We start from the raw sequence: 27,930 nt of genomic DNA on the forward strand, positions 1-27,930 counted from the left end.
CCCCCGAGGGCGCGTCTAATGCAGAAGACAAGGACCGCATCCTAAAGCACGTCCCGTCCGGTGGAGCTGCAGCATTTCAGATCAATACTGCAAATACACCCGAACTGCCAAGGAACACGGCCCAGGCACCCTTTGAGGAGGGATTCTCACTTTTAATTCCTCTGTTCTTCATCTTCTGCTCTATTGGAACCCAAAACCTTTGAGTGGATATCTCCCGTTCTGGGAGCGCAGCTGTTCCTGGGACTGGGCTCCAGCTGTTGCCCACTCTGGCCTAACCTGGCTGTGCGGTGGAGGTGGCCGGCCCCTTTAAGGCCCCGCTGCGCCTGAGCCTGGGACTCTCGGAGGCGGGGCCGGAGCGGAGGACCTAGCGGCCGCAGGGGGGCAATGGGCGGTGGCTGAGACAGCGGCGGTGCCGGAGGGGAGGGGAGGGGAAGGGCGTGGCGGGGCGTGGCGGGGCGGAGTGGGGGCGGGGGAGGGGAGGGGCAGGGCAGGGGAGGGGCGGGGAGGGGAGGGGAGGAGCGCGGTGGGGGCGGTGGCGGGGGAGGGGGCTGGGGCGGGGAAGGGCAGGGGAGGGGCGGGGCGGGGAGGGGAGGGGAGGAGCGCGGTGGGGGCGGTGGTGGGGGAGGGGCTGGGGCGGGGAAGGGCAGGGGAGAGGAGGGCGGGGAAGGGCAGGGGAGGGGAGGGATCGGGAGGGCTGGGGAGGGGAGGGGAGGGCTGGGGAGGGGAGGGGAGGGCTGGGGAGGCCTGGGGACGGCTGGGGAGGCCTGGGGAGGGGAGGGGAGGGGAGGGGAGGGGAGGGGCGGGGAGGGCTGGGGAGGGGAGGGGCGGGGAGGGCTGGGGAGGGGAGGGGAGGGCTGGGGAGGGGAGGGTGGCGCCGCCCCTGGGAGCCGCTCAGTGAGTGCGGCGCTTCTGGAAACGCAGGACAGGCTGGCGGGCTGCGGAGGGCGGAGGCGCGGGGCGTGGCGGCCGCCATGCCTGTGGGAAGTGAAGGTTTGCGGGGAAGTCCACCAGCGTTTGTGAGGTGAGGGCGCCGCGCCAGGCCGCGGGCAAGGAGTTCGGGACCCCGGCGCGCAGCTGGGTTGACGCGCGCAGGGCCCTCCGCAGCGTTTGCTGGGCGAGCTGGCCGGGGCGGCCGCCGGGCTGGAGTCCCTGCGCCGGGTTCCTCTCCCCGCGGCCGCCGCAGCCCTCCTCTCGGGGCGCCGGGAAGAATCCCGCTGGCGGGAGCGGGTCTTTGGGGCTTCTCAGATGATCTCACCTGGCATCCTTTCACCGAAGCTCAGCAAGACTTTTGGAGTGGTGTCCTCGCTTTCCTTTTTTTTTTTTTTTTTTGCTGGTAAAGCTGCTTTCCACAGGAAGTCTTTTCTTGAAGTGCTATCATTTCTTTGGGGTACAGTGTTGTTCACCCGAAGGAATGACTCCCAGTGCTCGAGGAAGTTAAAGTGATCTGCTGGTCGTTTTAAAGCTTTGTTCTGAGCTGATATGCGTTAGTAGCTTTCTTTTGTTGTTAAATTTTATTGGTAAAATTTCACCTGTGAACCAGCAGCTCGGTTTTCTATTCTAAAATGCTAGCTTTAAGATTTCTGAGAACTTTGTGTTAAAGAAGTCTTTGAAAAGTTACAGAAGTCTGTGGAAGAAGTTGACAATTTGAAATGTGCAGGTGGTCGGGGGGCAGTGGATCACACGTGTAATCCCAGCGCTTTGGAAGGCCAAGGTGGGCAGACCACTTGAGCCCTGGAGTTCCAGACCAGCCTGGGCGACATGGCAAAACCCCAGTTCTACTGAAAATACAAAAATTAGCTGTCTGTGGTGGTGTGTCCCTAGCTACCTGGGAGGTTGAGATGGGAGGATCTATCAGAGCCTGGGAGGTTGAGATTACAGTGAGCAGTGATCTTGCCAGTGCACTCAGGCCTGGATGGCAGAGGGAGAACCTGAAAAAAAAAAAAAAAAAAGTACAGGTAATAAATTTATACTAAGTAAAATTCACCACAGATCAAGAAATAGAACATTACTAGATTGGGGTATATATGTAAGAGTCACATTGTTGGTTTTAGAGGTATCAGATATTGTTGAACATTTTCCCAAAGTGGTTGTAAAACTTATCAGGGAATATTCTGGTTATCCCACATCCTTGCTGATGCTTGTCAGTTAAAAGTTATTTTGCCATTGGAGTAGAGGTGCAGTAATGTATCAGTGTGGTTTCATTTTGCCTTTTCCTGGTATTGAGGTTGAGTATTTTTTACTGCCATTTATATGTCCTCTTTTGTGAAGTGCCTGTTAAATCTCTGTATCCTGTTTTCAGTATATGCTTGTTTTTCTGTTGATTTGTAACACTTTATTCTGGTTATGTGTCCTTTCTAGGATATATATGTATTGCATTTCTCTTTTTTCAAACTGTAGCTTGCCTTTTCACTCTTTTAATGGTGTTTTTAAATGAATGGAGATTCCCTATTTTTTTTTTCTTTTTTAGACAGGATCTCACTCTGTTGTCCAGGCTGGAGTGCAATGGCACAATTACAGCTCATTGCAATCTCGACCTCCCAAGGCTCTGGTGATCCTCCTGCCTGAGCCCCCAAGTAGCTGGGATCTGCAGGGGAGCACCATTATGCTCAGCTCTTTTTGTATTTTTAGTAGAGATGGGGTTTTAACATGTTACATAGGCTGGTCTGGAATTCCTGGGATCAAGTGATACACCTGCTTTGGCCTCCCAAAGTGTAGGGATTACAGGCATGAGCCAGTGTACCCAGCCTGAGTTTCTTAATTTTAGTGAAATTATACTTGATCAATCTTTTCCTTTATGGTGACTGCTTTTTGTGTCCTGTTAATCAATGCCTAACCTAAGAATATGAACACATTTTTTTCTGTGTTAACCTCATAGCAATTTTATTTTAGTTTATGCTTTTTTTTTTCAGACAGACTTTCACTCTATTTCCCAGGCTAGAGTGTGGTGGCATAATCTCAGCTCACTGCAACTTTCACCTCCTGGATCAAGCAATCCTCCCACCTTAGCCTCTTGAGTACCTGAGACCATAGGCATGTGCTACCATGCCTGGCTAATTTTTGTGTTTTTTGTTTGTTTGTTTGTTTGTTTGTTTGTTTTGTAGAGATGGGCATTCAACATTTTCCCAGGTTAGTCTCAAACTCTTGGGCTCAAGTAGTCTGCCCACTTCAGCCTCCCACAGTGCTGGTATTACAGGTGTGAGCCACCCCACCCAGCCATGATTCACTTTTTACTCTACTAAAAAATAGCCATCTCTACTAAAAATACATGGATGTGACTGTTTAATGTAGCACCATATATTGAACGGAACATCCTTGTCCTTCTGGACTGTGTGGCACTTTTTTGCATAAATCAGATGACTGTATGATCATCTGATTTATGAAATCAGTGTGGGTCTGTTTCTGGACCAACCTGAGCAACATAGTGAGATCCCATCTGTACAAAAAATCATAAATAAAGATGGAAAATGTTTTTAAGTGGGTAGAGAAGATGGAGTCATAGGTGATAATTTATAAATGATTGTCAATTTTTGGCTACATACAGGTGTTGGTAAGTCAGATCTGTTGGGAGTTTAGGCAACATATATTAAGAGAATTATGTGTTCAGAATGATTGCTAGATGTTCACTGACTTCAATTAGATGTTATTTGAGACTCACAGAGCTACAGGTTTTATTATTTTATTTATTTATTTGTCTTTTAAAAAATTTTACCATCTTCCTGTCAAGGCAGTAACTCTATACTTAATTGTTCTTAAGTATACCTAATTACCAGGAAAATTTTATGGATCATATCTAATTGTTAAGCCATTAAAGGACTGACGTGATGTAATGTAGACAATAGTATTCTACATAATAGTTTCAGGACTACAGCAATGAAATTGTTTCTTTCTTCTTCTTCTTCTTCTTCTTCTTCTTCTTCTTCTTCTCCTTCTCCTTCTCCTTCTCCTTCTCCTTCTCCTTCTCCTTCTCCTTCTCCTTCTCCTTCTCCTTCTTCTTCTCCTTCTCCTCCTTCTCCTCCTTCTCCTCCTTCTCCTCCTTCTTCTTCTTCTCCTCCTCCTCCTCCTCCTCCTCCTCCTTCTTCTTCTTCTCCTCCTCCTCCTCCTCCTTCTCCTCCTTCTCCTCCTTCTCCTCCTCCTCCTCCTCGTCCTCCTCCTCGTCATCGTCGTCCTCCTCCTCCTCCTCCTCCTCCTCCTTCTTCTTCTTCTTTCTTCTTCTTCCTCTTTTCTTCTTTCTTCCTTCTTCTTTTTTCTCCTGCATATAGTTTGAACATATCTTCTTCTTTTTGCTTTCTTGAGACAAGGTTTCGCTCTGTCGCCCATGCTGGAGTGCAGTGGTGCAGTGGTATGATCATGACTCATTGCCGTTTTGACCTCTCAGGCTCTAGCAGTCCTCCTACCTCAGCCTTCTTAGTAGCTGCTGGCATGCACCACCATGCCAGGCTCAGTTTTTATTTTTTGTATACAGGGTCTTCCTATGGTGCCCAGACTGTTTTCAAACTCCTGGGCTCAAATGATCCTCCCACCTTGGCATCCCAAAGTGTTGATATTACAGGTGTGAGCCATCACTCCTGGCCATTTTAGTTTTAATAATTTTATATTTTTCTAATTTAAAATATTTATTATTTATGAATGTAATATTGTTATGATTATTTTGTGTTTAATCTCATTTTCAAAATAAGCTTGTGGAAATTAGAGATCTTGTTTCTTATTTACTACTGTATTCTCAGTGCCTGACCTTGCCTGGTATGAAACAGATATTCAATAAATAGTTGTTAAATGAATGAATGAACCACATTCAACAATTCTCTAAGTATCACAGCTTTCACTGTCTAACAAATAAAATAGCTTGTATAGAATAGAGTCACAGTTAATCTGCCATAAAAGGAAAATGTCAATGAAAATAGACCTTTGTATGTGTAGCTGCTAAGATTTTGGGGCTTTTGTTACTGCAACATAAACTAGCAAAGCTCAGTGAGACTGCAGATAGAATATACATATATAAATAGACCAGATAGACCAGTGGATGAGATTCCAAAGATAGTTCAATCATCATTAACTAACCACACCCACACTCTCTTAATTTCCTAACAGAAAGAATGGAATTCCTGTTCACTAAGATCTGCCCCAAATATTACTTATTTTGTGAAAACTTCTCTGGCTACTCAGGAATCTCCCTGCTTCAGCCTCCCGAGTAGCTGAGATTGCACGTGTGCACCACCATGCTTGGCTAACTTTTTATTTTCAGAGACAGGGTCTTACTATATTGCCCAGGCTGGTCAGGACTGTTGATTGCATATGACAGAAACCCAGCCAATTCTAGTTCCTCACCACCTTTCAATCTGCTCCTTTCTCAGTCTTCCCAGTCTCAACAAATGGCAGTTCCATCCTTCAAGTTCCCCAAGCCCCAAATCTTAATGTTAACCTTGATTTCTCTCTTTTATGCCATAGCTCGTATGAAGGCCAATCATGTTCAGACCCAGGCGGAGGTTCCTGCTGACCCAGGCTCTCACCAGCACATTGTCCTTTACTGTCTTCCTGAGGGTGTCTGGAGCTTCAGTGCTGTGTGCTCTTGGCCTCCATGCTGGGGCACCACTGACTCCTGCTGTCCAGGGCTTCCAGTGGACTCTCCGAGGCACTGATGTAGAATCTTCCCCATTCGGTTCACCAAGAGCAGCCTCATGCGGTGTGGGCTGACATGAAGAGCTGCCAGATCTAACAGGTAAAAATCACGAGGCACTGCCAGCTGGATGGGGGCAGAGAGTCCTCTCTCCATTACGATCCAGATGAGAAGGGAAGATTCCATAGGCCCTAAACATTGCAGCATGACCCGCATGTGCCACCCACGAGCTGCAGTGCGTGGTCAGGTGGAAGTTATTTGACTTCAGGAGAGGACAGTGTTCTCTTCAGGCCTTTTCCTCAGTGGCTGGATCTGCGTCCCTCTCCTCTCTCTTCCCCTCTCATCCCCCAGTCTCCATCCCCATCTCTCTCTCTGTTTCCACCTTGCTGTTCCCTTTCACCTGCTTTCACCTCTTCAACTTTCATGATTCCCCCCTCCCTGTCCACCACATTTCCCAGGCTAAGGCTCCTGAACTGTCCTGTGTGGGGAGATGTGTCTGGATTTAGGTGGTGCCCTCTAGATGTGTCCAGGATGGGGAAACATGGCTCAGCTGCCAGTATAATGGTTTCAGAGAGTGGCCACTTTTGAAGGCCTTTCACATTTCCCATTCTAGAATTGTGTAGGACTTAAAATTGATGGGCCACAGTAGAATTCTTGGTTCCTCATGACCTTGTGGTGGTCACCTTCTTTCACTGAGCATTCACATGGTGGCTATTAGGTGCCAGGCCCTGCTCTGGGCTAGGGGCACCATAATGAGTAAATGTCAGATCACTACCCCATGGAACCCACCACTGCAGGCATTGAGAGGAGAAAGAAAGGGGTGTGGCCTGTTTGTGTTCTTTTCACGTGGTCACCTGCCAGTTCCTGGGGGAGTGGGAGCCAGTGCAAGGAGAGAAGCCCAGTGAGAAAGGCAAAGGGATGATGTCAGACCCAGGAGCTGAGGCTCACATTCCCCTGCAGCTGGGCAGCTTCTGGAGTGGACAAGGAGCAGCAGGGAACATTGTGGCCTGGTGTTCTGGGGTTCACTGTCTCATCTCATTCCTGTGGGTGCCAGAACTTGTCCAAAGGGAAGACTCAGTGTCTCTAACAACAGCAAGGCGGAGACAGAAAGTGTTTCAGAGAAGCAGGAATGATTGTCTGCCATGGAAACAGTATATGGATTTATAGTAGTGTGTCTCTCTAATAACTAGTTAGCATGTTCCTGTTAATTGAAAATATCGGTGGTGTAAGTTTCCTTCGATCTCCTCATCTTCATGTAAGTTTATCTGTTCCCCTATCCCTCCCTTCTTTCCTTCTTTTCCTTCCTTCCTGGGTTTTCTGATCAGGGTCATGTGAGGCTAAAATCCAGAAATGGGCTAGCTATGCTTTTTCTCTAGAGCTCAAGCTTTTATTCCAAGTTCACTGCAGATATTGGAAAATGTTTCTATTCTTGTTTGTGGGGGACTGAGGGCCCTTTTTCTGTGCTGGCTGTCAGCCAGGAGATATTCTGACTTCAGATGCCACCTGCTTTCCTCTTTACCTGTCTTTTCTATCTTTCAACCAATCACAACTCATGGAGTCCTTCTCAAGCTCCTTCCTTCTCTGACTTCATCTTCTCCAACCAGCCACAGAAAGCTCTGTCATGTATGGAGTGATGTGATTCAATCCACTTCATGCAGGTAACCTCATCATCTTCAGGTCATGTAACTGTCACATAAAAACATAATCACAGGAGTGGTGTCTCATCACCTTAACAGGCTTCAGAGACAAGGGTATGGCATGTTTGGGGACCATTTCAGAAATTCCATCTACCGCAGTTGGACACTCACATTCCCCCATCTGCAAAATACATTCATCCTCTCCTCTAAAGTTTCCAAATTTCATGTCATTAAAGCATTAGTTCAACATGAAAAATGTCACACAGGCCACATCAGATCCAAAGTTTAAAATCTTATCTAAAACATCCACACCAGGTGTCAATGAGGCTTCTGAGGGTGTCCATTAAGTACAGATTATTGACATAATTGCCTTACCTCTGTCGACCTGTGAAACTGAACAAACTGCTTATCTGCTCCTAATGTGGAATGGCGGGACAGGCACAGAATAACAATTACGGTGATTCTAGTTCAAAAAGAAGGAACATGGAAGGGAGAAAAAAGTCACCAATCCAAAATAGTTTGGAAATGGAGCTGGGCAAAATCCAGCAGGAGGTACTTAAGTAGGATCCACAGCCTGAGACTGACCCTCCATCCTGTGGGACTTTGCTTCTGGGATCTTTGCTCTGCATTTCTTGAAACCATTATTGTCTATCTTATTTTCCCCTACTCCTTTGGTTCTTCCCGTTTCTCCTCATGGCAGCATCCTCTGCTTAATCCTTGGTCCATCGCCCCCAGCAGAATTGGTCAGATAGTGCCCGTGTCACGGTCCTGACTGTCTCCACGAGGGGCTGTCCTTGTGAGCCCATGCTCCTCTGAGATTGTCTTCACTGTCCTAACCTCTCTCAGTCATGATTGCTTTCAGCTGATCTGGCTAGCTTAGGAGAAAACCTAAGACTATGGAGTCCCAGAGCCATTCTCTGTCCTCTCTATCTCCAGGAGAGGAAGAATATAACAGGGATCTTCATGGAGAAATGACCCACATGAGGGCCTGGACTCTCCAGCAGTTACAGCAGAGGAAACTCCCTGAGTTGCTTAACGCCCAGACTGGGAAAGCAGGGTTGTGTTAACCACTGTTTAATCCTCACATGCTCCCTGCCCCAAACTGCTAGCCAGTGAATGACAAGGGACTGGGAGTAAGTAATAGGCCTATAGAACCATGATAAAGAATTGTCCAAGGAAAGACCCTTTTACTCTGTTTGCAAGGTGAAATTGCTGTGTTTGATCTAAAGTTTTCTGAAAGGCAGCCGCGAGTTTCTGGAGGATGAGTTACCTGCTTTGCACAGGGAGGGTGAGGCCAAGGCTTTCGTGGTATATCTGCTGCCACTGGGTGATGAGGGAACCTGGGAGAGTCTTAGTCTTTCTGGACTTGAGTTTTCTCATCAGTAAAGTAGGTGCTAATTGTACCTCTCTGAGGTCCCTTCCTGCTTAGTTTTCTCTGAGTCCTTGAGGGACTGAGATGGTCTTTAACACTGCCTGGACCTCTAACCTGCCTCTGACCTCTCTGGGTCTGACTCCTGACTCTGGCCCCTGTGTTTCTCCTTCAGAGCCTGAGCTGAGTTCACACCTGGGAAGCTGAGAACTGAGGGAACAGATGGAAGAAAGTCAGCAGGTTTTGGAAAAGAGAAGAACCTGTAAAGGACAAGTCAGCGCTAGAACAGGTGAGAAACAAAGCAGGGGAGAATAAGGACAAACTGGGCCAGAAGCCTCAGGTGAATGGGCAATGGGCCTGTGATCATTCAACCACTCGAGGGGCAGCGCAAGCTGAGCAGCGGGGACTGGGCAAGACACTTAATCCACAGGAGTCTCCTGACCCTGGTGAGGAAGAGCCAAAGGGGGATCAGAGCTGGTTTATAGTGAGAGGCAGCACCAACTCCAAGAGGGGGAGGATTTGACCCTGAGCCCCACCCCAGACCTAGGAGCCTCGACCTCGGGGCTGCCATAGCAGTGGATGCTGTTCAGGTCAGTGTGGGTTAGAGAGAAGAACCATGCTTGGAGAAGGGTTGGAGATGTCTATTCTTACATTAAACAGCTCTGCCCTAGGTCAGGTGCCAGAGTAAGTGTTTCTTGCCAGTATATGAAGCAGTGATACTTACACTATTCCTCTGCACTTTCAGTTGAGGAAGGTCTCTATATGATATGAGTATTTACTGGGTGTACTTGGGGTTCAAATAGTAGTGTTTCCCCAAGCAACTCAAGCTCATGAGAGAAAGAACACAATGACATGATTTCAAGAAAATATAGTAGTTCTCTGAAAGTGGTGTGTCATGGCAGCCCAGAGGATGGGAGTGTAGGTGAAGACATTGCTCCTAATGACAAGGGGAACCATAAGAGGAATTCTTCAGAGTAGTCCCGTTTTTCCTCCAGTGTCCCAAAGAAGATCCTGGGATGTGACTGGTGTAGAGCAGGGGTCTACAGGTATAGGAAGGGGGCTTGCTGCATCTTGGGAGAAATTATAGCATCCCTGGTAGGACATTTTGGAGAGGATTGTTGGTAATTGGATTGGATATCTATAGTCAGTTTTATCCTATCTTCAGTGAACACTGCTGAGACCTTCCTTAGTGCCAGACCCTAAGCTGGGAATCATGAACACAGAGATGAGTAGATATGATCTCAGCTTTCACAGAACTCTCAGTCTAGTGAATAGTGAGTTATGAGAAATGTAGTGATGGTGGCTTCATTTGAGCAAGTGGCTCATGCTGCGTGGAGATGACCTCAGTGGATGACCGGGTCCCCCTTCTGGTTGTTAATCAACAGCTGGCTGACTTGCTTCTGGGACAGTGACCCTGGATTTCTGCCAGGTGTCAGCATCTTAGGTACAAGCAACACCTCAGTTTTCTGTTGGGTCAAAACAGTTATCACTGCCAAGGTGATCAGAGGACACTAGTGACATCAGTAGCTACTGATGAGGTCCTGGCCAGCTAGGGAAATAAAGATGTAAGTTTAACAACAATTCTAAATTTGTTCTTAACATCATGAGCAGAGAGTATCTGTCTTCTAAGTTAAATACTTTTTAGACTTCAAGATTCACCCACGTCCAAAATAAAATCTATATCAGCCATATTACTGCCCTGAGATGATTTTTCCCTGTCCTTACCAGAAGCCTGCACTATCTGGAGCACTGAGGCTGTCTCAAGCCAACTGATCTGCTCTCTGGATTCCAGGGACACCCGCAGAGCCAGAGGTTGAAGGCACAGGCATTGCTATCTCTGACCGTTCTGACTCCAGGTTGATCCACCCCAATGCCCATTATTAACCACACAGTAACAGGATGCCACCAACATTTTGATTTGAGGCTGTCATGTCAGAATTTTAATAAAATTTAATAGATATTATTTTTTAGAGTACTTTTAGGTTTACAGATAAATTGAGCTGATAGCACAGGGAATTCCCCTATTCTCTCTTGTCCTCTAGAACACAATTTCCTCTATCATTAGTATCTTGCATTAGTGTGATAGATGTTTACAATTGATCAATCAATATTGGTATGTTATTATTAACTAAACTCCATAGTTTACGTTAGGGTTCATTCTTTGAGTTTTATAGTTCTGTGGGTTTTCACAATTACCTAGTGTCATGAATCCTCAGTACAGTATCACACAGAAGAGTTTCACTACTGAAAACCTCCTTGTGTTCAACCAATTCATCCCTCCTCCACGTTTGGCAATCACTGATCATTTCACTATCTCTACCATTTTGACTCTCCTGGAATGTCCTAGTGTTGGAATCATACAGTGTATAGAGTTTTTAGACTAGTTTCTTCCTAGCATTATGTATTTAAAGTTCCTCCATGTCTTTTCATGGCCTGATAGCTCATTTCTTTTTATAACGGAATCATATTCTGTTGCACAGATATACCACAGTTTGTTTAGCCATTAACTTAGTAAAGGACATTTTGGTTATTTCCAGTTTTTGACAAGTATGAGAAAACTGTTGTAAATACCTGGATGCAAGTTTTTGAGTGAACATGTTTTCACATTACTGTGGTAAATACCTAAATCTGCTATTTGCAGGATTATGTGGCAAGGCTATTTTTAGCTTTGCAAAAAACAAAAACAAAAACAAAACAAAACAAAACAAAAACACCTGCCAAACTGTTTTCCAAAGTGACTAGCATTTTGCATTTCCACTAGCAGTGAATGAGAGTTCCCGCTGCTCTGCAACTTTGGCAGCCTTTGGTATTGTCACTTGTTTGGATTTGAGCCATTCTATTAGGTATATATTATAGTGTAGTGGCATCTCTTTGGTTTAATATGCAATTTCCTAGTGACACATGATTTTGAGCATCTTTTTCATATGCTTATTTGCCATCCATATGTCTTTTCTGGTAGAGTATCCAGATCTTCTGCCCATTTTTAAATTGGGTTGTTTGCTTTATTATTATTGAGTTTTAAGAGTCCTTTATGTATTTTGGACACCAGTCTTTCATCAGAGCTGTATTTTGCCAATATTTTTTCCCGGTTTATCACTTGTTTATTCATTTTCTTAACAATGTCTTTCCCAGAGCAGAAGTTTTTAATTTTAATGAAGTCTAACTGATCAATTTTTTCTTTCCTGGGTTGTGCTTTTGACATTGTATCTGAGAAGTCATCACTATGCCCAAGGTCACCTAGATGTTCCCCTATGTTATCCTCTAGGAGTCTTACAGTTTTGTACCTTGCATTGAAGTGTAAGATCCATTTTGTGAAAGGTGTAAAATCTGTGTCTAGATTTATGTATTTTTTACATGTGGATATCTAGTCATTCTAGCACCATTTGTTGAAAAGACTATCCTTTGCCTGTTAAATTGCCTTTGTGCCTTTCTCAAAGGTTAGTCTATTTCCGAGCTCTGTATTCTTTTCTAGTGACCTATTTGTCTGCTTTTTTTCTTTCTTCACCAATTTCCACACTGTTTGGTTACTGTAGCTTTATAATTAGTGCTGAAGTCGGCAGTGTCAGTTCTGTGGACATTTTTCTTCTGATCTTTACTATGAGAACCTGGTTGGGCTCCAGGTGATAAAACTTAGAAAAATGTGAGATCCCCACTAAATCTGGGCCCCAAGGAGTTTTGAATGCTCAAGGCAGGCCACCCTCAGCTTCTAGTAATCTGTCAGTACCATTTAAGTGCTGGCTTCAGCAGCTTCTGTTTCTTGTATTTGCCTGTCTGTCTTGTTTTCAGCATGGCAATTTGCCCTGTGACCTCTCTTCTAGGCCCGCTAATAAGATTTGATAATTTTCAGTTTGTTCAGTTTTTTCTTGTTGTAAGGACAAGTGGTGACCTCCTGGCTCCTTGCAGGTTGGAGTAGAAACCAGAAATTTTATTGAACAAGTTACTTGTAATGAAAGTCAGTAATCACAAATGTAGAATTGAATAATTTCCGTAGATATGTAGAATTTTGTAGCCATCACCTCAGTCCCCTCTTAGAATACAGACTACCTTTCTTCCCTCCCCAGATTCCCCAGAGGCTCTTTGCAGTCATTTTCCAATCCCTGGTCACCATGACAGAGCCTGAACAAAATTAAAATTTGGGAAACAGACAACATTACATTTCAGCTTTTATTAGATTGGGATTTTATGTAATGGACCATTGTCTTAATCTTGTGTCAACTAGAGGAAATATTTTATTCTTAAGGACTTTCTTTATGGGAACTTAGTAGTTAGTCCCATTTATTGCTCTCCTTGAATTGGTTCGTCTATGCTGGTAGCAGATAGTTGCAATCAAACCTTGTCCAGTGGGCACAAGTGAAAGCGCTAAAAAAAAAATCCTTCTATTAGAAATGTAGATGATGAATTTGCAGATAATGTTATGCAGAGTTACGTTTGTTTGTTTTTGAGCTGGAGTTTCACTCTTGTTGTGCTGGCTGGAGTGCAATGGCATGATCTCAGCTCACTGCAACCTCTGCCTCCTGGGTTCAAGCAATGCTCCTGCCTCAGCCTCCTGAGTACCTGGGATTATAGGCATGCAGCACCATGCCAAGCTAATTTTCTATTTTTAGTGGAGACAGGGTTTCTCCATGTCGTTAAGGCTGGTCTTGAACTCCCAACCTCAGGTGATCTGCCCTCCTCAGCCTCCCAAAGTGTTGGGATTAGAGGCATAAGCCTTCATGCTGGAGTGCTATGTGCAATCTCAGCTAACTGCAACTTCTACCTCTAGGGTGCAAGTGATTCTTGTGCCTCAGCCTTTCGAGTTGGCTGGGATTACAGGCATGCAGCACCACGCCTGGCTAATTTTGTATTTTTAGTAGACAAAGAGTTTCTCCATGTTGGTCAGGCTGCTCTCCAACTACAAACCTCAGGTGATCCACGCACCTTAGCCTCCCAAAATACCGGAATTACATGCATGAGCCACCACACCTGGCTGGGAGTTAAACATTTTACCATCTTTTTTTTTCTTTCAGAATTTGGATTGGTAACATGGAAAAGACACTTCTCACCTGCCTGAAATGCCCTTCATTATCTTCTTCTAGTTGCAAGGGCTCTGCAACAGCCCTTACAGTGCTCCCACAAAGGTAAGTATAACATTTTAATGTAGTCCCTTGCTTTTTTTTTTCTTTTTTGTGCCTATAGAGATTAGCTTACATGTATGTGAAAATATAAAAAGAGTACAGATAGGCACCTGTAACTAGTTTTCTGTTGCTACCTATTAACGCATTATAACAAGTTAGTGGTTTGAAACCACAGAAATCAGGAAAGATTGGATTCTCTGATCAGGGTCTTAGGAGGCTGAAATCCAGTTATGGGCTGCCTTGTGTTTTTCATCCATAGATCAGGCTACTCTTCCAAGTTTACTACAGATGTATCGGCAGAATTCCTCTTCTTGTGGGTGGAGGACTGAGATCCCTTTTTCCCTGACTCCAGAGGCCACCTGCATTATTTCTCACTTTTCCCGTCTTCCAACCAACAACAGCCCATGGAATTCTTCTGCAGCTCCTATCCTCTCTCTGACTTTTTCTTTTCCTACCCACTAGAGAAATCTCTGACACTGAGGGAGTGATGTGATTAGATCTGGTGCACTCAGGAAAGCACAGCCTTTGTATTAGTCTGTTCTTGCAGTGTATAATTAATGACCTGGGTGATTTATAAAGAAAGAAGTTTAATCAGATCATGGTTCTGTGGGCTGTGCAGGCTTCTGATTTTCGGGAGGCCTCAGGAAACTTACAATCATGGTGGAAGTGGAAGCAGGCACGATCTTCACATGGCCAATGGGAGAGAGAGAGAGAGAGGAGCGGGGGGAAGTGCTACATACTTTTAAGCAACTAGATCTCATGGAAACTCTCATGCAATGGCACTTGGGGGTTGGTGCTGAGCCATTAGAAACCTTCCCCATGATCCAAGAACCTCCTGCCAGGTCCCACCTCTAACACTCAGGATTATAATTCAACATGAGATTTCGGTGGGGACACAGAGCCAAACCATATCACTCTTTAATGTCATATGACTGCCATGTAACAATGTAATCACAGGAATGTCTTATCAGCTTAACAGGTTCCAGAGATAAGGGTACAGCATGTTTGGAGACCATTTTAGAAATTCTACCTATCACAGTTTAACTTCTATTCCCCAGACATTCACATCCCTCACAGATGCAAAATACATTCACCCTTTCACCTAAGGTTTCCAAGTTTCGTGTCATGAATGCATTAGTTCAAAGTGAAAAATGTCATGTAGCTCTAATCTGATCAAAAGTTTAAAATCTCATTTAAATCATCTACACCAAGTGTGAATGAGGCTTCTGAGGGTGTCCATTAAGTACGGATTCTTTTTTGTTTTTGTTTTTGAAAGTGAGTCTTGATCTGTGACCCATGCTGGAGTGCAGGGGTGTGATCTTGGCTTACTGCAACTTCTGCCTCCTGGGTTCAAGCGATTCTCCTGCCTCAGCCTCTTGAGTAGCCGAGATTACAGGCATGCACCACTGGATTCAGCTAATTGTTTTGTATTTTTAGTAGAGAAGGGGTTTTGCCCTGTTAACCAGGCTAGTCTGAAACTCCTGACCTCAGGGGATCCATCCCCCTAGGCCTCTCAAAGTGCTAGGATTACAGGCATGAGCCACTGTGCCTGGCCCAAATACAGATCCTTGATATAATTCCCTTACCTCTGTTGACCTGTGAAACTGAACAAACAGCTTATCTGTCCTCAATGTGCACTGGTGGGACAGTCACAGAGTAACGACGCTAGTGATTCTTGTTCAAAAAGAGGGAAAGTGGAGGGAACAAAGTCACCGATCCAAAACCATTTTGAAATGGGGCTGAGCAATGTCCAGCAGGAATTTCTTGATTGGGCTCCTCAGCCTGGAACTAACCCTCTGTGACAGGGGGCTTTGTCTCTGGGCTCTGCATATTTTTCTATCGTTATTGAAAACATTTTATTTTTCTTCTTCCCCCACTCTTTTGGTTCTTCCCGTTTCTCCTCATGGCGGCATCCTCCACTTAATCCTTGTTGCATCATCCCAGCAGAATTGGTCAGATATTGCTGGTGTCATGGTCCTGACCATCTCCACGAGGGGCTGTCCTTGTGAGCCCATGCTCCTCTTCACTGTCCTGACCTCTCGCAGTCATGATTCCTTTCAGCTGCCCTGGCTGGCTTAGGAGAAAACCTAAGACTATGGAGTCCCAGAACAAATCTCTGCCCTCTCTATCTCCAGGAGAGGAAGAAAATAACAGGGATCTTCATGGAGAAATGACTCACATGAGGGCCTGGACTCTCCAGCAGTTAGAGCAGAAGAAAGTTTTTGAAGAAGAATGGAGGAGCTGAGAGCCCAGGCCGCCGGGAAAGCAGGGTTGTGTGAAACGCTATTTAATCCTACGTGCTCCCTGCCCCAATCTAGCAGCTAGTGAATGACAGCTGACTGAGTATAAACACCAGGACTATAGAACTGTGATAAAGGGTTTGTCCAAAGAAAGGGGCTTTTACTCTTTTTGTTATCACAGTGGACATTGCTGTTTTTCATCTAAAGTTTCTGAAAGGCAGCAGTGAGCTTCTGGAGGGTGAGTTACCTGCTCTGCACAGGGAGGCTTAGGCCAAGGCTTGTGTGGGATCTGCTGCCACCAAGTGGTGAGGGAGGGAGCCTGGGAGAGTCTCAGTCTTTCTGGGCTTCAGGTTCCTCATCGGCAAAGTAGGGGCTTTTTGTACCTCTCCGAGGTCACTTCCTGCTCTATTTTCTCTGCATCTCTGAGGAATTGAGATGGTTTTCAATACTGCCTGGGACCTTCAGCTGAGACCTGACTCTGTGTGTCTCCTGTAGAAGGCTGAGCTGAGTCTACACACTGGAATCCCAGAGATCAGGGAACAGGTGGAATAAAGAAACTCAGCAGGTTTAGGGGATGAGAATAATCCCCAAAGGACAAGCCATTGGTAGATGAAAACCAAAGAATGGGAGAATAAGGGAAAACTGGGACAGAAGCCTGAAGGGAAATGGGCATTGCCTGTGATCATTTAAATTCTCAAGGAGCAGCATGAGCTGAGCAGTGGGGACTGGGAAACTTACTCCACGGGAATCTCCTGCCTCTGGCCAAAGAGGCATAGGGTAGATCAGAGCTGGTTTATAGTGAGGGACAGCTTCAACTCCAGGAGCGGAAGGATGTGACTGTGAGCCCCCACCCCAGACCCAGGAGCCTCGACCTCGGGGCTGCCGTAGCAGTGGATGCTCTTCAGGTCAGTGTGGGTTAGAGGGAATAAACATGCTTGGAGAAAGGTTGGAGATGTTCATTCTTAATCAAACAGCTCTTTCCTGGGTCAGGTGCCAGAGTAAGTGTCCCTTGCTTGTATATGAAACAGTGATACTTATATTATTCGTCTGCATCTTCAGTTGAGGGAAGTTTCCCATAAATATTTATTATTTACTTTTCTTTATATTGGCTAAGCACTTGTGATTCAGGTATTTAATGTCTCTAAAAAAACACAAGCCAGTGAGTGGAAGAACACACACAGATACGGTAGTTCTACCCAGCTGAGGTGTTGTGGCAGCCTGGAAGATGGGAGGGTATGTCAGAGGACATTGCTCCTAATGACAGGGGGAGGTGTAAGAGAACATTTTCAGATTGGCTGGGTGCAGTGGCTCACGCCTATAATCTGAGCACTTTGTGAGGCCGAGGTGGGTGGATCACAAGATCAAGAGATTGAGACTATCCTGGTCAACATGAAATGGTAGACCATTTCTACTGAAAATACAAAAAAAATAGCTGGGTATTGTGGTGTGTGCCTGTAGTCCCAGCTACTCGGGAGGCTGAGGCAGGAGAATTGCTTGAACCCAGGAGGCAGAGGTTGCAGTGAGCTGAGATCATGCCATTGCACTCCAGCCTGGGTAACTAGAGCAACACTCCACCTCCAAAAACAAAAAAAAATTCAGAACAGGCTTGTCTTCCTTCAAGCTCCCACAGGAGAGGATCCTGGGGCCGCGATGGTGTAGGGCAGGCGCCTCTTTAGGGAAGGGGATTTGCAGCATTCTGAGAGAAAGAGCATCCTTACAAGACATAGGGGACAGAAATGTAGGTGAAAGAGTCGGAGGTTTCTAATCAATTTTATTCAGTCATGGATGAACACTGCTGAGAGGCCTCTCTGTGCTGGGCCCTTAGCTAAGAACCATGATCACAGAGGTGAGTAAAATAGGATCCCAGCTTTCACACAATTCTCAGTCTAGTGACTGGTGATTGATGAGAAGTGTAGTGATGGTGGGTTCATTGGAACCAGTGGCTGATGCCGCATGGGATGACCTCAGTGGATGGCCTGGGCCAGTGACCCTGGACTTCAGCCATATTTCAGCATCTCGAGGTGCAGTACACCAATACCTCTGCTGCATGTTGAGTCAAAGCAGTTAACACAGCCAAGGTATTCAGCCAAGGTATCACACTGGTGATATCAGTAGCTATTGACTGTTTCCAGCTGGGGAAACAAAGAAGTAAATTTAGTAAGTCTTCTAAATTTGTCCTTGCCATAATGATAAATAACTTTATCTTGATAATGAATTATATACTGGCAAATTAATTATAATTTGCCATAATGAGAAATAACTTTATGCTGAGTACTGCCAACACACAAGCCCTTGAGGACACATGCCTGAGGATTCTGATGAAGATAATGATGTCCAAATATGTACACATTTGGACCTACAGTTCAGCTTTGAAACAGTGGAAGACCCAGTTTCAAATTCAAGGTTGCTTTGAGTAGAATCTCACTTTACCTCTCTTTGCATGGCAATGGGGCCAATCTTCCCTAAGCTGTACCTTACAAGAAAAGTAATACTGGTAAGATTTCAGAGTTCAGCAGACAGAGGTAAGTATTTTAGTGCCAATGATTGAGATCTACTCTTAACAGTGTCCAATATTATTAAATTCTTATCTTCAGATAATTTAAAATAAAACATTTAGCACTAAACTTTAGCCTCGATGACAAAATAATTTAATCAAATTTTTATTGTTCCACAGCATCCTGTATATATCCCATATTTATTTAAAACTCTGTAAGTATGCCACTGGTCAGAAAAATGTTTTTTCACATATGTATTTATATTATTGAATACTATTTTGTAGTTCATGAGAGGTATTTAGGGAATAATAAAGAGCCACACACTGTTAATCTACTTAGCTCAATTAAATACATTGCTCCACAGAGGAACATATGTCTAAATCAATCACATTCATAGTCAAACCATTTTATATATTTGTTACCTACTATTTTAAGTAGTATTAAAAGTGTCACTAACTAGATATATCTTATGTCTTTTGTAATTATGAGCTGCTTAAGAACATGAACACATATTTACTTATTTGCACATTTTATATTGCCTCTCACACTGCTTGTTGTTTATAAAAAATCTGCTGCAATTTAAAAGTTAATAAAAACAATAAAATAAAAATGGTTTAAATTCAAAAGACAATCATAAGTTCTATCTGACATAATAAAAAGGAGGTCAGGTGCAGTGGCTCATGCCTATAATCCCAGCACTTTGGGAGGCTGAGGCGGGTGGATCACAAGGTCAAGAGATCAAGATCATCCTGGTCAACATGGTAAAAACCCATCTCTACTAAAAATACAAAAATTAGCTGGGCATGGTGGCACAGCCTGTAGTCCCAGCTACTCGGGAGGCTGAGTCAGGAGAATTACTTAAACCCAGGAGGCAGAGGTTTCAGTGAGCCGAGATCATGCCATTGCACTCCAGCCTGGGTAACAAGAGTGAAACTCTGTCTCAAAAAAACAAAATAATAATAATAATAATAATAATAATAATAATAATAATGAGAAGTTATCTAAACAGTATATGTAACAAAAGCATTTTTATTGTTGTTGTTGTTGTTGTTTTGCTACATAAGTAAGAAAACTTCCCAAGACACACAAAGTGGATTTGAACAAATTGAAAATAAATGCTATACCCTTGGATAGGAAGACTCCAAAAAATAATGTTACTCTTGTTCAAGTCAACTGACAAATTTATAATTTATTCACTATGCTCCCTGGAAAATAATTAATACATCCCAACCATTGCCACAGGACTTGCAGCGCTTCACTGAGGGAGAAGACTTCCACGCCTACTGAGCTGAACCTGGCCACCTTTGGCAACCGGCTTTGGCCAAAAAAAGTAAGAAAAATTGATTTGTACCATTTTGCAGAGAAATTTGAAGAGCTTCATTGTGGTTTGGCCATGCTTTTCTCCAACATCTGCTTCAAAACTGAGATGGAAACTTTATCCCACATTGTGGTTTCAGAATGAATGTCAAAGCTAATATAGATGTTAAGATGAGATTAGTAGATCATCTGTTACTACAGAAGAAAGCACTGATAGTTGGGAAATTGTTGCATGGAGGTTCATTGTAATCTCTACTTCATATGTGCATTTGGAAAATTTTAAAAGAACATGTTTGCAAAACGCTAAAAATGAACCAGTATGACATGTTGTCATTAGAAAGATATCAATGATTTAATCTAAAATATTATTCTAGCCCTAAAAAGTCTTTCATTTAAATTGAGAAAAACATTTGATTATCAAATCAAACTTGAACCTATTTTTGTATAATGTATATGTCTATGTGCAAATTAATAATTTAAGAGAAAATATTACATATGCATATTTTAAACACTAAACACGCAAAGAGAATGTCTCATTTATTCTTTAAAATTCTGTCTGTTATATATGGTTTTCTCTAGTCTCTAAAACCTCAGATTTCTATATAGAGTAGGGTTTGATTTAAAAAAAAGTTATGTCCATCAATTTTTATTTGGCTACAAAAGCTTACTATATTTAGGAACAATCCAGAATTGCAAGTTGGTTTATTGAATATATTTTTCACTTTCTTCCCTCTACTTTTAATGTGGTGCATTATCCTGTAAATTACATTCAGATTATCATCTCCTTAAGTTTATAAAATGTTTTTCAAAATAAAAGTAAAAAAAAAATTGTAAAGTTTCTTTTTAAGATACAAACTTCATGAAACATTATGTTTTTTGATAAGCATGATATCAGCAACATATTTGGTTGAGAATGAAAGGCAAAGCTTTACAGAAACAGGAATATCTGAGTCAAAATTTTCCATAATTTGTTTTTATGTATTATATTTCACAAAATGCATGTAACTGGATTAGTTCTGCAATAGATTAAATTTGTTTTCTCACAAAATAGAACTTAAACAAAAGCAGGTGCTGTTTTCTGATGGAACACTATGAACCTATTTCCATAATGAGTTTTACAGACACATAAATCTTCAATTCACATTCTGCATTTTATAAAAGTTGCCTGCTACTAAAACCTTCAAGAAAACTACAAATTTTAAATTGGTTGTTAATTTGAGGGTCTTTGAACATTTAGACATAAAAAGATAACTTTAAATTCCATAGCATTTACAGACAAGAAGCGCATGCTATTTTTAAAAATTATTTAAACACTTTTCAAAGAAAATTGTTTCATTAATATTTTAATATTTATTTTAATATTTATCATTAGATAATACCTCAACACCTTACCATGAAATTTAATTCTATGAGTTAAATAAAATACAATTTGACATTTAATGCTCACATTGAACTTATATCTGTTCACATAGAGAACTAGACACCTTATGTATTATATTGCAAAAACATTAACAATGGAAACATATTCATGTTGCTTAAAATAGTCATGTATACACTAACCTGAATTTTTATTAATACATCAAATGAAATAAAATAGTCTCAAGTACAATTTAATATGTATCTTTAGTTTTACATTTTATGTATCACAGAATGGTGCAGTAAAGTATGAAAAATATATTGAGCTGCTATCTAGGAGACTATAATAATTAAATAGTCCTGTGTCCTAAATAATCAAACTACTCTGAAAGCATATTTGTTTTTTATTAGTGTCACATTTCTGTGTAATATTTAAATTTCCTTGGAAGCCAAAGTAAATAATTTAAAGCATATCCTAATTATAAACATAAAATTGAACAATGTCAAGGTATAATTTAAAAATTTAGAACAGATTTTAAATAACAGTTGTAGATATTAACAGAAATATGGAATCAGTTACCTTTAATACTGGACTTTTAATTTTACATATTTTTTCTCGAGTTCAAAGTAGAAAATATGATGGAAGGGTCACAGGATCCTTAGGGTGTCACTTTTCCAGCTCAGAACCAGCCACTTTTCCATCTGTGGCTGGTAGCATCTTTGCTTGAGCTCTTTTCAGGTCATGGGGCTGGTTCCATCCACTAGGCCCAGCAGGCTGTGCCTGGCTCATGCTAGCAGCTCAGATTCTGTGCCTGCCAAGAGTGAGCAAGCAGTGAGGTGTGTGTAAGCCAGTGTGGGTTCTGGCCACTGCTCACAGCCAGGTGTGCCAGCTGTGGCAGAGTGGGCAGCTCTAGGCCCTGGCACAGGTGCTGGCACCCAGTGAGGCTGTGGCTGGACCAGGTGTATTAAAATTATCTTCCACTGTGGGTGCCAGGCAGCTTGGAGACACCAGAAACTGCAGAGCCTCAAAGAGTGTCAGCCCTGGCTTGGGGAGCACCTAGATCTAGGCTTCCAAAAGGGCCACTGCTCTTCTCTCTTCTCTCCTTTTAGTGATGAGTAGGGGGCATGTTTCATCCCCGTTTGTGTTATAGCTCTTTCAGTCCCATCATTTGGCAGGTCCTGAGTTTTTGTTCAACGTCCAAGTAGAATGAGTGGAAAACTGGAAGGTGAGCATGAAAGAGAGAAGCTTCACTGAGCAACAAAACAGTTCACCAGAGATCCAAAGTGAGTAACTCTTTCTTGCAGCTGGTAGTACCAATGTCTGTGTGAGTCTGGCTGAGTCTGGGATTTTTATATGCTCAGAAGGGAGGAATTGAGTGCTGATTGATCAATAGGTGGCCGTGGATGAGCCAAAAAAAGCACCATAAGTTCTCGCTCCAAGCCACAGACTCCACCTGGAACTGGTAACCCATCCCTGGCTTGAAGGTTGAGTTTCAACAGGGACCCACCCTTTGTGCCCAAGAACCTGTCTGCCTGCCACCATCTGCATTCAGTACAACTCAACCACTCTGTTTTCACAGAGGAGAACTTGCAACCCTGTGCCAAGCTGCCATTAGCCCCTTCCAGTCTCCCTCCTGTGCTCCTTGGCACCCAAAATCTGGAAGACACCAAGGCAGTGGTGGAGGATATTGTCAGTGCTGTCTTTAGTATGTGCACAACTGGCTGGGTTGCAACAGCACTCGGGCTTGACCGCAGCTTTCCTCCAAAATTATTGCAGGTGCCAAGGGAAAGGCAGAGTCCAGGGAGTAAGAACAGAGACATCTGAGCCACTTGGGGGAGAGGCGCTTCCTGGTCCCCAAGAGTGCAGGGATCCTGAGTCTGGAGCTGCAGCTGGATAGCTGCAGCTGTGTCCCTGAGCCTAGCTCTTCTGCCTCACCAACTCAGCAGGGGGCAGGCTTCCCACCTGTTCCTGGCTCCCGCTGGCTCCATGGAGTGTGCAGCCCTGGCTGTGCCTCCCCCACTGCAGCTGGCACCCCCACAGAGGCTGCTCCAGATAGGCCACCACTGCCATCAGAGGCAATTCTTTTAAAAACTACATTTTATTTAATGAATGATATTAAACACAAATAGCTAATTTTAGAAATATTGTGTTTTCCGTGTTATAGTTACCCAGTGACTATGGAAATTAAATATGTATTACAAACTGAAAGTGAGAAAATCAAGACATAAAAATTTTGTTTGTTTAGCCCATTGAAAATAAAAGTCAGAATATGCTTCAGTAAGGCTACCTGTGAATTTAAAAAACATAATTATTACAACAATCTATTATGGTTATTCCTTAAGTGATTCCTAGAAGTGACAATAATTCATGCTCTTAAGCTAATGATTTCATTTTTTTCTCACAGATTAAATATAAGCATATATATTTATAGCCAATTTAAAATATTTTTGACATGTGAAGTAGAGCATGGCATCAATGATGATACCAATAAGAAATTAAAATATAGCATATTATATTAAAAGTTGCTGTTTATAAACATGTTGTATTATTGGTATGTCATTTGCACATTTTTTCTCAACAAGTCTTGCTATGACCATGAAGACAGAAAGCACTGTAGCTGTAGCAAACAGAAAGATATTTAATAAAGGAATTTAGAAACAGCTCTTATAAAATAGCTGTTTTATAGAAAATCTGAGGAAGAAAAAGCCAAGGAAATCTGCCAGTGACTTCTAGAAGATCAAAATTTTTTAGTTAACATGGGAAGTAGTCATTGATTTTCTCAGACTTCTGCAGCACTAGTGGGAGTATTTTGATAGACAATGTCCACAGTCACTAGCAAAACCTTATGTCTGTCATATACATGTCCTGTCCCATGTGATTCTTTGCTGCACCCACGTGAACAGGAGAGATACTTGCTTCTGTTATCCCATCCAATGCTTTTGTTAATGCCTTGTATTTGTGGAATACAATCTAAAATTCTGCTGACAGGAATTATGAAGAAATAGATGTTCTGGGCTTCTAGTCTCTACGACACTGGGAAAAGAATACACAGAAAATTTATTATTGAGTGGCTAAAAGACAAAATGAAACAAACTCAAAATAGTTTTTAAGGTTTATACCTTTTAAAACAATTACATGGGACCTTAAAGATACTCTACCTAAGCAATACAATCTCCATTGCAGGGTATTAATCAACACACTTAACTATGTAATCTCTTCAAGGAAGCTCAACCATATCTGAAAAAGAAAGAATTGCAGTCCATATATATAATTGTTATTAGAGAACCTTTGTTTTTGTTCTTGAGAAAAATCTGAGAATTCTCTCTTCTGTGTTATTCTTGTCTCTTGTTTATAATTGTCTCTATTTTTATATGCATAGTGAGAGTTAGAGCTACAAATAAGTATATATACCTAAGATCTTTATGGATTTGTGCATTGTAGACATTTTGTGCAAATCAAATGATACAATATGTGGTTCTTTGTGTCTTGTTTCTGGCATTTCACATAATTTATCCAAGGCATTCATATTGTAAACAATGTGTTTTACTCACCTATTTAAACTAAGTTGGGGTAGAAGAATAAAGTGCTGAATATCTCAGTTACTGAACTCATTAGAGCTCTTAATTTTCTCTTGAAGTCTGATCTAGATGGGTAGATCCAAGTATCTGGCTGATTATGTCTCTAAATCCTAATCATTCATTACTTTTCAGAAAACCTCAAACAAAACATTTTAGGAAATTCCTCCCACCATCTGTAAACCAGACAGTTATTATTACACACTCTAAGAATATTATGCTAGCTCCTCATAATATCCAACAAATTCTCATTCAATTTGTAGATATTACTATGAAACTGTACATTCTAAAATGGTAAGGCCAGAATTGGTCTTATTTGCCACTATATTCTCACTTTCTAATGCAATTCTTAGAACATAATACATACTACATGTGCAGCTAACAAATATATGAACAAATAAAAGACCTAATATAAAGAAATATTGCATTGAAGTTTCCAAGAACATAATGAATGAAAATTCTAAGTGACGAATGCCAACAAAATCAAGAAATAGATTGAATGCCAGATTCACAGTCTAAGAAAATATCATTATGTTTAGGTTTTAAATAATTACAACAAAATTTTATTTCATAGTGCTGATTTTGAAACTTTTCCTGGATCTTCAGTTTATTAAAAAAAGATAAAGTGATAGGGAAGGAGAAAATAAAACTTAAAATGAGGAGGCTACCATCACTTAAACTATCATATGTTCTGTGGTTTGGCTCCTTTCTGTGAAATCCCATGTTGAAACTGATCTCCAGTTTATCAGTGTTGAGAGGTAGGGCCTACTCCGAGGTGTTTGGGTCATGGGAATGCCTTCATGTTTTGGGGGCGAGATGGGGTTGTGAAGTTTAGCTTCAGCAGGAATGATTATGTTTCTGAGAGAGCAAGTTGTTTTAAAAAAAATCTGTCTTCCTGGTTTCTCTCTCTTGCTTTCTCTCTCACGACGTAATGTCTTTGAACCTGCCTGCTTCTTCTCCACTTCCTGGAATAAATGAACTCTACCAGAGTCCCTCACCAGGTCCATCTGCCCAATCTTAGACTTTCAGTAGCCAGGATTGTGGGCATTGACTTCTTTCTATTACAAAATACCTAACCTCAGGAATTCTGTTATAGAAACACAAAGTGTAATAAACCAATGTATATAGTAAATTACAAAGTAAAAGGCAGTATAAATTACTTATGGAATGGATAGTACAAAATCTATTTACATTTGAAAGAATAATCTAGTAGATAGAGAATGCAGATTTTTATAGTAAAATGAGATACCCATGTCTCAGAAAGAGAGAGAGAGAGAGAGAGAGAGAGAGAGAGAGAGTTAGAAAGTAGTAAAATAATTTTCAGCATAGTTTGCAGAATAAAGGTGGACTGAAATATGAACACGTCTTCAAAAAAAAAAAGAAAGCGAATAAAATTTTGGAGCATATTCATAAAATAAATGTGGACTGAAATGTGAAGACATTATAAAATCTATAATATTCTCAACCCCAGGAAATCAGGGTTCATTTCTCACAGATAATCAGTCATGTGAAGTCTTTCATTGAACCTGTTAAGCTAAGAGCCAGATCTCCCTAATCTATGGAAGCTTATTTAAAGCTTATTTGACAGGCATCACTGAACAAAAGGAAAGTTGAGTCCTGAGTGGGTGCACACCTGGGTGATTGGGAAAAATGTTGAAGCCAGAACATATGGGTTCAGTCCTTTATACTTCATATTCCCAGTGTCCTCACACAGCCTCATTAAGTCTCCCATTTTTCTGTGGCTCCACTATAAACTGGCTGGGGTGTCTGCCTCACATACTCTGAGGGTGACTGAGAGCCACCATGGCTCTCCAAACTAAGACTAGGAGACACAGCAAGGCTTAGGAGCCTAGGGGAGCAGCCTGTGGTGTCATTTGAGATGTTCTGGGAGCTGAAAAGTAGCATTGTGTCACAACTCTACAAATTGAGGACAACATACAGGAAGGTGATTCACAGGCTAAAGCCCAAGTCCTAGATTGTGAATCCCTTAGCCGAGACCTTCAGCATTTTCTGCTTTCTTTTGAGGCAGGTTGGAGAGCTCCAGTGATCCTTGAGATCTGTGACTGCTGCATGTCACGATCATGGCATCTTAGAACCCTGAGTGTGAGAACCAATGAAACCTCCGTCCCAGGTGATATGCAAATGTGTCCTTTCTCTAATCAATCTTCTAATGCAAATGTTAGAAGTTTTAAAGAACTTTGTTAAATTTTTTAATTTTTTTAAATTTTACTTTAGGTTCTAGGGTACATGTGCAGATCATGCAGGGTTGTTGCATAGGTGCATACTATATATGGCATTTCTCCCCATGTTATCCCTCCCCACACTCCCTACCCCCTGCTGTCCCTCCCCTAGCCTCCCCCAACTGCCCCCAGTGTGTGATGCTCCTCTCCTTGAGTTACATGTTTGCATTGTTCAACACCCGCCTGTGAGTGAGAACATGTGGTGTTTCGTTTTCTGTTCTTGTGTCAATTTGCTAAGAATGATGGTTTCTAGATTCATCCAAGTCCCTACAAAGGACATGAACTCATTGTTTTTCATGGCAGTGTGGTATTCCATGGTGCATATGTGCTACATTTTCTTTGTCCAGTCTATCATTGATGAGCATTTGGGTTGGTTCCAGGTCTTTGCTATTGTACATAGGGCAGCAATGAATACACATGTGCATGTGTCTTTATAGTAGAACGATTTATAGTTCTTTGGGTTTTAAAATGCTTTTTCTGGCACTTTCACTTACTGCTATCTTAAATTTGGGTTCTCTGTCAATGATTTGCTCTTTTTTTCCTTGCCTCCTCATAAGTTTCTGTTATTTCTCTTATTCCCATTTATTTGCTTTTTTTTGGCTGAACTACCTTTACAGTTTCTCTGTCTTATAGCTGTTTGTTTAAGTAAATTTTAACCATTTTGCAAGGTACTGATCCAATTATTTTATATAGGTACAGGATATGTGTGTGTGTGTGTGTGTGTGTGTGTGTGTGTACACACAATTACTGTGTATATATCAACACTATATTATGTAAATATATGCATAACACACCCATGGAGTCCACATCCACACACATTGCTTTGAGAAAGGCACTTTGTTCTGGGAATGAGGCTTATAAGCAGTGGGTGTGGGAATCAAAGTGAGGCAGTTTAACTTCAAGACATTGCTCTAAACCATGACACCATATTACTCTCAGCTGTCTTTTTCACTTTGGATACTGATATACAAC

The 27,930-nt window shown here is 42.3% G+C and overlaps 1 long non-coding RNA gene across 1 annotated transcript; it reads left to right on the top strand.

The window, feature by feature from the left end:
* The first annotated feature begins 976 nt into the window (after positions 1 to 976).
* Positions 977 to 26,862, top strand: LOC141580606 (uncharacterized). The gene is made up of 7 exons (XR_012512869.1): positions 977 to 1,021; positions 5,446 to 5,716; positions 8,796 to 8,909; positions 13,627 to 13,737; positions 19,712 to 19,799; positions 22,319 to 22,426; positions 26,748 to 26,862. It is a non-coding gene; the product is annotated as an uncharacterized LOC141580606 (long non-coding RNA).
* The last annotated feature ends 1,068 nt before the right edge of the window (positions 26,863 to 27,930 follow it).

This window comes from Saimiri boliviensis, chromosome 12, assembly GCF_048565385.1.
Source record: "Saimiri boliviensis isolate mSaiBol1 chromosome 12, mSaiBol1.pri, whole genome shotgun sequence".
Classification (NCBI taxonomy): domain Eukaryota; kingdom Metazoa; phylum Chordata; class Mammalia; order Primates; family Cebidae; genus Saimiri; species Saimiri boliviensis.